This window comes from Capra hircus, chromosome 22 (genome assembly GCF_001704415.2).
Source record: "Capra hircus breed San Clemente chromosome 22, ASM170441v1, whole genome shotgun sequence".
Lineage (NCBI taxonomy): Eukaryota > Metazoa > Chordata > Mammalia > Artiodactyla > Bovidae > Capra > Capra hircus.
In genome coordinates this window covers 2462097-2473501 of record NC_030829.1, presented here as the reverse complement: position 1 = coordinate 2473501, position 11405 = coordinate 2462097, and the positions used below count along the sequence as shown (strand labels likewise).

The window sequence follows — 11405 nt, the reverse complement described above, 5'->3', positions numbered from 1 at the left end:
AACTTTTCTTCCAAGGAGTAAGCGTCTTTAAATTTCATGGCTGCAGTCACCATCTGCAGTGATTTTGGATTCCCCCACAAATAAAGTCTGACACTGTTTCCACTGTTTCCCCATCTATTTCCCATGAAGTGATGGGACCAGATGCCATGATCTTCGTTTTCTGAATGTTGAGCTTTAAGCCAACTTTTTCACTCTCCACTTTCACTTTCATCAAGAGGCTTTTGAGTTCCTCTTCACTTTCTGCCATAAGGGTGGTGTCATCTGCATACCTGAGGTTATTGTTATTTCTCCCGGCAATCTTGATTCCAGCTTGTGTTTCTTCCAGTCTTACCACTCGTTAAATAAAACCCAGACTCCTTACTGGGGTCTAGAGGTGCTTTATATTCCAAACGCTGGCAATGTTGTCAACATCACAGTCATTCTTGCTCTTTCTGACTGAGCCTCCATCAAGCTGATCTAATGCATCAGCCTCTTTGCTGCAGGCCCTTTGCACTTGCTGTTTCTTCTCTTAGAATAGACTTTGGTGCTTTGCCTAGCTCACTCCTCCAGCTTCAAGTCTCAGTTTAAATGCCACCTGATCAGGAATGCTGTTCTCACTACTATACCTATGGATTTATTACTTTGTTTGTTTACTTCTTATTTAGACTGGTAGGAAAACAGTCCTTTCCTCTGGAGTTTCAGGCACATTTAGAGTGAAACCTGGAAAGGATATGAGAAGAAGACAGCGCACTAGTACTGGGGAGACAAACTCAATTATGATGAGAAGGGCCCCATTTGAACACCTCCTGTGGACCTTTTAACTTTCTGCCAAGAATGATAAGTTCTAAACCCCCTGGGGTCTTGCAGTCACTGAAATAAATGTGGTGGACTGTGAGTAGAGTAGTCAGGTGTAGTTCAGCTGTCAGTAGATGTCTGTGTAAAAGGACTGAAGATGCGATGCTAAAATGCTGTCCAGGGACTTCCGGGTGGTCCCGTGGTTAAGATGCTGACTTCCAACATAGTGGGTGCAGGTTTGAGCCCCGGTGTCCACATGCCTCACCACCAAAAAACCAAAACATAAAATGGAAGCAGCAATGTAACATATTCAATAAAGGCTTTAAAAGTGGTCCATCTAAAAATAAACTTAAAATAAAATGCTGCCCATAAGAAGCTAAGCCTGGCTAACGGCTGAATTGGGCCAGTGAGTCACCAATTCAAGGTCCATACCCAGATATCTCTCATTTGTTGAATAAGTGAGAACATTCCAGGTTCTATACACATCAGTTTTATATGCTTCTATATGTACATTACTAAAAAATATCTAGTCATAAATAAGAGTCTGGAACCATATATTCTTTACCTGCCCTTTAGACATTTTCTTTTTCTATCAATGTTTTTGAAGTATTACAAACTATAATTTTATATAAGCATATTTACCTAACTTAAATTGTAGCTTGAATGCTTGGAGGTGACGTTGAAGGGGACTGTGGAAAGCTCTGAACCATCAGAGAGATTATTTTTGCGTGTTAGATCACCACATCTGGGTTTTGGAAAAACCACTCCAGAGCAGTGTGGAGTAAGAATTAGAAGTAGAGGAAGTCGGGACAGTGGCTAGTAATGACTGTAGTCATTTAAATGAGAACTGATGACAGCAAAGACAGTGACTTTGGAGAGATGGTGAAAAAATAAACTAGAAAATCCAAGTTAAAAGTTACATCAGTCATGAATTCAAGTTTTAAGTTTCCTAACAGTCATGGAAAAAACAGGATATGAAAGATGTTATTCTACAAGAATCATCTTGTAAAATACTGTATACCAGCCAGGACCAAAGTTTTTCTTGAACTCCAGGGGGAATACTGTGCTTAGTAACTGAATACTGAATACTGTGCTTAGTTACTCAGTTTTGTCCAACTCTTTGCCACCCCATGGACTATTGTCTGCCGGGCTCCTTTGTCCATGGACAAGAATACTGGAGTGGGCTGCCATGCCCTCCTTCAGGAGATCTTCCCAATCCAGAGATCAAACCCAGGTCTCCCTCACTGCAGGCAGATTCTTTACCAACTGAGCCACCAGGTAAGCCCAAGAATACTGGAGTGGGTAGCCATTCCCGTCGCCAGGGTTTCTACCCAACCCAGGAATCAAACTGGGGTCTCCTGCGTTGCAGGTGGATTCTTTATCAGCTGAGATACCAGGGAAGCCCACGTAAGGACTATCACCCTGCAGAGAACACCGTGCATGCATATGGTTGCGTCTTATCTCAGCCTTTGATGAAAGACAAGGGTAAAATATTAATTCATATTGTTAGTAATAATCATGATTGTTTTGAAACTGTATATTGTTAGAATTAGGCAAAGAAATAATTTTGTTAATTGAATATCATTAGAAACCAAATTCACAGTATATGAGAAAGGAGATACAATTATAAAAGCAAATAAGTTAAATAAAAAATTATAAATTTATTATAATATTAGTTCATACTCATGAAATATTTTTTTCTTGGAAAAAAAAATCCTAGTTCTGTCCTTTTGTGGCAATAAGCACCTTTATGCTTAGACTGTGGTTTCTAAATACCATTTCCCACTAAAAGGAAACAGGGTTGTTGGAGTAAATGGCTGAATCCAGATTCAGGTAAATACCAAAAGAGCCTCTTCTGCCAAAAATCAAGGAAGCTAGCAAAAAAAACTAAAGGAAAGTGAAAAAGAAGAAGATATTTTGAGGCATCTCACTTTGAGAAAGGTGGAATAATTTGTCCGTTCAAAATATATGATTTCTATGTGTTGAAACACATCAAAAGTTTTTTTAATCCATGAGTTCCTAATAACAGGCATTTTTAAAACCATCAAACATTTGTTCTATTTTTATTTTATATACTTTTGCTTCGAGATAACTAGTGGAGAACTTTATAATAGTTGGATCAGGTTGAAAACCCGTTAACACATTTATTTCTCTTAATATCACCAAAAGAAGAGACAAGACATAAAGCCTACTGATGCAATATGAAAAAATTCAGGACTACTCATGAAATACTCTCGCAAAAATAGTGAAACCAATTCTGATCAAGCCTCTGGGTCTAATTTTCAGTTTATTGGAGAACCAGGCACCAAAGTAAATGATATAGTTGACTAGTCAGTAAATCTATAAGGTGGGAAACTATACTTGACAAGCGACCTTGTTTGTTCCATAGATAAACAGGAAACAAAAAGTGGAGAACCTGTAAATTAAATGAAACAAGAGCTATATTGGCCTCTGCCACATGTGTCTCATTGCATTTTCATTTGAATAAGAAAGAAAATACGTCAGATAAATATTATAAGACAACTGGAGAAATTTAAACCACGACCACATATTTAATGATACTGAAGAATAATTGTTATTTTTATTTTAGGCATTGTAATGGTTTTGTGCCTGCATTAAAATAAAAAATTCTCTTTAAAAGATACATTTTGAAGTCTCTATAGGTGAAATAAAAGGATGCTAAAGATTTGCTTTAAAGTAATCCAGATTGGGGATGAAGGGTAAAAGTAGGTGGGATTATAAATGAAGGAAGTTGCACAATGTGATGATAATTGTAGGAACTGAGTGATGCATTCAGGGGTTTATTATACTAGTCTCTCTACTTTCAACATATCTGGTTGAAATGTTCCATAATAAAAAGGTACCACCTGATTCCTACTGTAGTTTTTGGATTCCTTGTTCTTTTTAAACAGTTACCATTTTATGGTGGATGTCTGTAATTAAATTATGGGCTAAGGCTTCTTACAATTGAATCAAAACAAGATACAGGAGTGGGTGGTAGGTAGGGAGCCACCGGTACATTAAACCTAGAAAGCTCCTGGTTTTTGAGCAATACTCTATTACTGTATAATTGCCTGTGTCCTCACTTTCATTTGACTTCCAATGAAGTGGCATTTCTTCATTTTGCTGCCGCTGGGTAAAAGTGTGGGATGAACGTCAAGCGTAATTAAAACAGCAGAGCACAAGGAAAGACATTGTCAGCAGCTGGTGAATACAGTGCTGTTTCTCATCTAGTAAAAAATGGGGCCACGGGCAGCTGAGCAGATGCTGCTCTTAACTCTGAGGAGTTTGTGGAGAAGGGAAGCAGTTTCACAATGCAATGGAACCCTGTTCATCTTCTCTCCCAGCCCTTCCTTGCCCGGACCATTCATGGAGTCTCTAATTCATGGAGTCTCTTACCTGTTTTCCTTGCCTCGAGGCTATTCCTCTCTAATTCTTAGTTTTCTAAAATTTGTCAGCTCAGATCCTGCTCTGGCTACTCAGGACCCCACAGTTGTTCCTGACGATATTGCCTCTGACCCAGGAGTTCAAAGCCTCCTGCCATCTGGCTCCAACCTGTGTCTCTGGCCCTGGCTCTACTCCGTCATTCTGTCCTGCATTCCGTGCCCCAGACAAGAGGACTCCTTATGGATCTTTTGGATATTTGTTAGTGAGTTCACTGGAGAAGGCAATGGCAGCCTACTCTAGTACCCTTGCTTGGAAAATCCTATGGACGGAGGAGCCTGGTGGGCTGCAGTCCATGGGGTCGCGAAGAGTCGGGTACAACTGAGCGACTTCACTTTCACTTTCCACTTTCATGCCCTGGAGAAGGCAATGGCAACCCACTCTGGTGTTCTTGCCTGGAGAATCCCAGGGACGGGGGAGCCTGGCGGGCTGCCGTCTCTGGGGTCGCACAGAGTCAGACACGACTGAAGCGACTTAGCAGCGGCAGCAGCAGCAGTGAGTTCACACAAACCTCCAACAGAGCGTTCCTATTATTATTGCTGCTTCTCTAGTAACAGACGATTTTCCTCCAGGCTTTTATCTTAACCTTGTGACCTTACACCTTCTTATCTGGAGGGTCCCTAGACATTGACACAAGTTCATTGTGTAGCTCAAACTGCATTACCTAGAGAGGTCTTTCCTCTTCTAAAAACAACCAAACTCCTCATTTTAAAATTGCTACCCTGTTACAGCCACCTTCCACCCTTTGCTGCTCTCCACCCTCCATCCATCCATTCCCCACCTCACCACCTCACCCTCTTAGTTAATCTGACAGCTCATTAAAAGTTTTTAAAATATTCTTAAAAACCTCTCAATCTTTTGACTGTCATTCAAAGACAGTCTACCTCAAGATCTGCCACTGGCCTTTCAAAGTTATGTACCTTTGTGTTCAACGGTCTTCTCCAGACTCCAAAGCCATCTGTCAGCTTCCTCCCACTGCCTTCACTTTCCAGCGTCTTTTCACTCTCGCAATCCCTTCTTCCTAGTTAGGCTCTGGTTTTTACCCTGTAACCACCAGGTCCCTACATTCTTCACCCTTTGTAGTAATTACTTGTTAAATGTGTATCTCCCCAATTAAACTGTCATTTCTGAAATGGTACCACGTTTGTCTTTTTCACATTATAATCCCTAGGTCCAGAGCAAAGAGACAAATATGTTCAGTGGATGAATAAATGCAGCAAATGTCTTCACTTTATTGCCTATTAATTATCCAATGTTGATTTTGTTTTCTTTTTACGTTAGTGCATCCTCCACTCCATGTCAGGAATCATTTTTTTCTTCCTTTCCTTCTTAGAAAACATTTCCTAAATCCAAAGTTCCCTTACACCAGTTTTTTTCTGCATATGCCTAAATTCCAATAGTCATAAAATATCCCAATAGAGTACCTACTTGTCCTTACATATCCATATTGAGGCTCCAAAATAGGAAAATTGAAGAATAGATAAATGTTTGGGGAAAAGTTCAATCTAATCATAGAAAATGATGAATGTATAAGATCAGTCTTGGTATACTGCAGCCCATGAACCAAATCCAACCTACAGATTATCTTTGAAAATGATGTCTTATTAGAACCCAGCCACACTTATTCATTTAAGACTGTTTATGGCCAGGACAGAGTTGAGTAGTTGGGACAGAGACTGTGTGGCCCACACAGCCTGAACTATTTACTATCTGCCCTTTACAGAAAAAAGTTTGAGGACAGTTGGTATAAAAAAAATTTTTTAAAGGGAATAATGTAGGGAGGATTTGAGTTCTAGTTGATTGAGAGGAAAGACAATGACTTTCTTAGAAGACAAAGGAATTTTCTTGCATGGCACTTTTCTTTGTCCTTCTAGAGGGTCTCCCAGGTGCCAGATACTCTTCTCGGACTTCAATGTATAATAGTGAACATTAGTATTTGTAAAGGGAATACTTGCTGCTGTAATGAATAAACTCCAAACCTCAATGGGTTAAGCTAACAAACATGTATTTCTGGTTTCCGTAAAGTCCACGATGCAGGAAAAGGGAGGGGGTTCTCTGCTCCACAGAGTGATTCAGAGACTAGGATGATGGAGGATCTGCTATCTTCTATCCATGGTTTCCAAAAGGTCCTAAGTTAGCAGTTGAGGGGTCAGAGAGTATGGAGGATGAGCCAAGTCTGGAAGGGATACACCTGTCTTCCGTGCATCTTCCATTAGTCAGAAGTCGATCGTGTGGCCCTGTTAAGATGCAGGATGCACTGAGCAATGATGTCAATGGCTAGAAATCCCTTCCTTGCAACAATTCTATGCTGTTAAAGAGATGCATGAACTTCTGCCAGCTGACCATGCTGCCTCCCTTTCCTATAAAGATGAGGCACCATTAACAATGACATGTATATACATTTGAGTGGGAGCCCAGTTATGGAAAAGCAACCTTGCTAAGAGGGCAATAGAAGCTCACATCTTCTGCCAGAAAAGGGAAATTTTAATAAGCTGTATCAGACCCTCTGGATGCAAGTTAGGGTGGTTTCACATTGAAAGTAGAAAAAGACAGATACACACAAAACAGAAATTAATGCAGAGGTTTTGTATTTTTCAGTGTAACTTTATTTTATCACTTTCATTAGATTATTCCACTGTTTTCTCAAAAATTTTTCTTCTTGAATTTGCTACTATCATCTCAGAGGATGCATCAATCAATCAGTTAATCTTTGTTGGAAATTTACTTGATGAGTATCAGTCATAGTACTTAATTATATGTTAAAAGCAACCATAAAAATGCATTAATAACATTTGCAGTCCTGAACTGATTATCATGAAATTGTGTGGCTCATGTCATATTATGATGTTTTTGCCAGAGAAAAAATTCAGAAGTTTTTGACTATCACAGAACTCTAGGTTTTAATTAAGTAATCAGATTCCACAAAGTGTGTATTAATGTATGATCACATGCCTGGGGGGCATTAAAAAGCTGAAATCTGTTATCTGAAAGTCAATTACAATTTGTAGTGTCACAGTATCACTGTAAAATGTCCTAAATTGTAACTTCTTTCCAGAGTTGGGAGGAGAAATTTTCAATCCTTCTTCTGTGGATCACTCAGTCTGAAAGGCATTTACTTCTAGGTCTGTGCATAACTCTACTGTGCAAGCGTTTTTACCTAACTAACATACAAGTGAAATGGAGCAGGACCCTAAGATCCTTGCCTGCCATGTTCTCAGCTTGCCCTTGTCTGTGGAAAAACTGTAGCCAAACAATACGTTTAATTAGCGAAACAAAGGAAAATGGTCAAACTAGAACAAACAGTAATGGTTTTGTCATTAAACAAAGTCAAGGATCTTTAGTTTCTTGTCAAGGGCTATCAATAATACTCTGAGCTATATGCTGGGAGCTGTCTTCTAGATACAGAAACTCCCATAGATACAGAAACTCCCATCAGGTTGAAAAAGTTAACTACATGATGCCCAGACTATAATCATGACATAAGGCACCCCACTCCAGTACTCTTGCCTGGATAATCACATGGACGGAGGAGCCTGGTAGGTTGCAGTCCATGGGGTTGCTAAGAATCAGACACGGCTGAGCAACTTCACTTTCACTTTCCACTTTCATGCACTGGAGAAGGAAATGGCAACCCACTCCAGTGTTCTTGCCTGGAGAATCCCAGGGACGGGGGAGCCTGGTGGGCTGCCGTCTATGGGGTCGCACAGAGTCGGACACGACTGAAGCGACTTAGCAGCAGCAGCAAGCTGCCACAATTCCAAGAACTGGCCTCAAAAAAATGGAACAAACGGACCCTGGAACTGATGATTAACTATTCTTGAAACAATCACATAACGCTGATCAGACCACTGCACGACCAGTTTCAACATGAGCATCAGAGCCGGCTGTGCTGTTTCTTCATGGACTCCTACCTTGCCTCCATCTAAAAAATCTCTTGCCCACTGATGGTCAGTGGGGAAGGGAGTCAGCCTTTGGACAGGAGTCCATCCTACCCATTCCACTCCCGCCCTCCAGTTGCCAGTCTTCAAAATAAAGCAAACTTGCCTTTCCACCAACCTCGCGTCTTGACTGACTTTTGAACTGTGAGCAGCTGGACTCACTTTTGCTAACAGATTTGGGCGCCAACGTGAGGTTGCGCTCTCGCGATCTCTGGCTTATAGAGTTTTCTGAGCGGAGCTGTCAAGGCGGTTGCAATCAGCCGCTGCTTGTGGCTTGCTGGCCCTGGAGGGGTTTGAGAGGGTGTTCCTAGCAGCTTCTAAAACCATTCGTTTTGGGATCATTGCTGTTTCTCCCCTGCTTGGCACTGTTGACCAAGGTACGCTTTTCCTTGGTGGAACGGAAAGATGCTTTTGGACGAGCTGATGAGCTCCAACATCCAGTAAGTCCACTGGTGTGCACCCAGCTACCTTCTCTTTTGATCTTTAAGTGCTATTTGGGCATTTTTGCCAGTTGGTTCTGATGTGTGTCTGAGGTTAAGGCCTATTTGTGTTGGGAAGTGTTTGTTTGGGTCCTGTACTATTCACCTTCTGGAGAGTTTGTGATAGTTCTTTCCTCTAGTATGTGAGTGTGGATTTGTGTAATTGGTATTCTTGTTGCCTTTTGTAAAATGGGAAATTCAGGTTCAATTTATTAGAAAAATCTCAGTCTCCCAAATGATTAAAAGGGAAATATCATTATTCATTTCTCCCAGGGAAAATTACATCTCCAAAATTCACATCAGAACTCAATAACTGATCACCAGTACATGTCCCCAAATGTGGATTATTTCATATTTTTATTTATTTATTTATTTTGTAACCAAAGCTTTAATCCCAAGGATTCTCACAAAACATATTACAAATGACAGGATGAAAAAAGAATCTTTCACAGTAACTCAGTTCAGCTCTACAATGTACCCTTAAACTGGCAGGACATTTGTTATCTTGAATAGTCTCATATTTCCAAATAAAGAACGTTACAAAGAGCCATGTATTCATATTCAGCAATCACAGAAGGAACTTACAACCTAAAGCAAAGGTAAACTAACTTCCTTGAAACTTCCTAGATTCTACACCAACTGGACAACCTTTTGTCCAGTGTGAAGACTAGTGGGATTTTTAAACCTCTAATCTAGTTTAAGGGTGCAGCTTTAATTTTTCCAGCTGGCTTTTGAGTTCACAGCAGCTTTTAAAAACAGCTTAACTACAGCTGCATACCATATCCCAGCTATGTTGAAAAAAATCTTCCAGTTTTTGCCGGTTATTTCCATAATGTTAAACATTGACTTTAGCTGGGCAGGAGTTAAGAAGTTTATTATCAGTCTATGCAAGACTAAAATTCAAAGCAAATTAAATTTTGCTTAAGGGAACATTGTAAAGTAACAATTCTTGATATTACATGCCTCATATGATCCATTTCAAACCATAGAGAATTACAGCTTTGTGTCCCTGTTCCAACAAACAAATGTGAACAGCTAAAACATTTTAAAAATGCATCAAGCTTATGAAGTCTCAAACAAACCTTGAATTTTCTGTACATACTCCTGTCAAATGAAGTTATTTCCTGTACACCCCTTCTCTTGGAAACTGGTCTTCTATTTCCTTTCATTTGATCTAGATCGGCTACTAGACCTAGAGAAAGATTGGGACAGCTTGTGATTTCTCTCTCTCTTCTCCTATCTCTAGAAAGGGACCTGCTCCGGCTGCGGGAGAAGCTTCTCCATCTTGGAGATCTGCATTGAGGTGGAGGATTCCTACTCCGATAATCATCTCGAGGGCGACGACCCCAAGAAGGAGGTGGGCCACGATTCAGTTCAGTTCAGTCGCTCAGTCGTGTCCAACTCTTTGCCACGATTACGACTTCTCTTTTCACCATTCCATAGTTCCACTCTTACTGGGCAGCCACAGAGTGTTCTGCCATCTAGCTCTCGGACAGCATCAGCTGTGTCTCGGGGGTCTTCAACAAAAGCAAAGCCGGGAGGGTTTCTAGCAACCCACACACTTCAGATGGTCTGTAACAGCCAAAAGCTCGTTCCAGTTCAGTCATTGTTTCCAAGATTACCTACATAAACTTTACAGTCCAATGGACAGGAATCACGATGCATTTCGAGATCTTGGGTTAGAAATGCGGAGGTTCAAATCCACAGAACCTAGGCTAGGTCTTCCTGGTCCCCTCCCGCCCGGCATTCCCGGATGCTCTCACACCCCCGGCGTCCATGAAATGGCCTCATATTTTTATTAATAACAGCTTTCTTATGATACAGTTGAATGTAATTCACATACCTTAACCTTCAGGATTTTAGCATATATAATTTAGTGCTTTTTAGTACAGTCACCTGGGGCTTCCCAGGTGGCGCTAGTGGTAAAGAACCTGCCTGCCAATGCAGGTTAGAGGTAAGACACACTGGTTCGATCCCTGGGTTGGGAAGATCCCCTGGAGAAGGGAATGGCAATCCACTCCAGCGTTCTTGCCTGGAGGATCCTGGGGACAGAGGAGCCTGGTGGGCTATAGTTCACACGGTTGCACAGAGTTGGACACAATTGAAGCAACGTAGCACACACACACATACACACAGTATATTCACAGAGTTGTGCGACTATTGGTACTGTCTGATTTTAGAACATTATTACTGTCCCTCAATGGGATCATGTTCCCATTAGCAGTTATTCCCTTCTTCTGCCCCTTGCTCTCAGCATCTGGTAACAACTAATCTACTTTCTGCCTCTATGGAGTGTCTTTTCAATGTTTTATATGAATGAGACTCCAACCTATGTGGTCTCTTGTGACTGACCTCTTTAACATAATGTCTTTGGGTTCATCCATGTAGTAGCAGGTGTCAGTACTTCCTTTCTTTTTATGGATGAATAGTATTCTATTGTATAGATGTACCACACTTTATTCATTTAACAAAGTGGATAATGGACATTTAGGTTGTTCTCACTCTTCAGTTATCACGAATGATGCTGCTGTGAACATCAGTGTACCAGTTTTTGTATAGGCATATGTTTTCAATCTTGGATCATTAAATCTTAGAATTATTAATACATGTGGACCATAAACAGTCTTGTCCCTTTTAAAAATCTTTATCCTAGTTTGAGATGGTGAAGCTATACATCAGTAGTAATTCCCTGTAACTGGTATAACAAATTGCCACACTTTGGTTTAAAACAATACAAATTTATAAAAAGTTCTAGCGTTCAGAAGTTTAA

The 11405-nt window shown here is 40.6% G+C and overlaps 1 pseudogene; it reads right to left on the bottom strand.

Annotated features, from left to right (window-relative positions):
- On the bottom strand, positions 9660 to 10401 carry LOC102173790 (annotated as a pseudogene).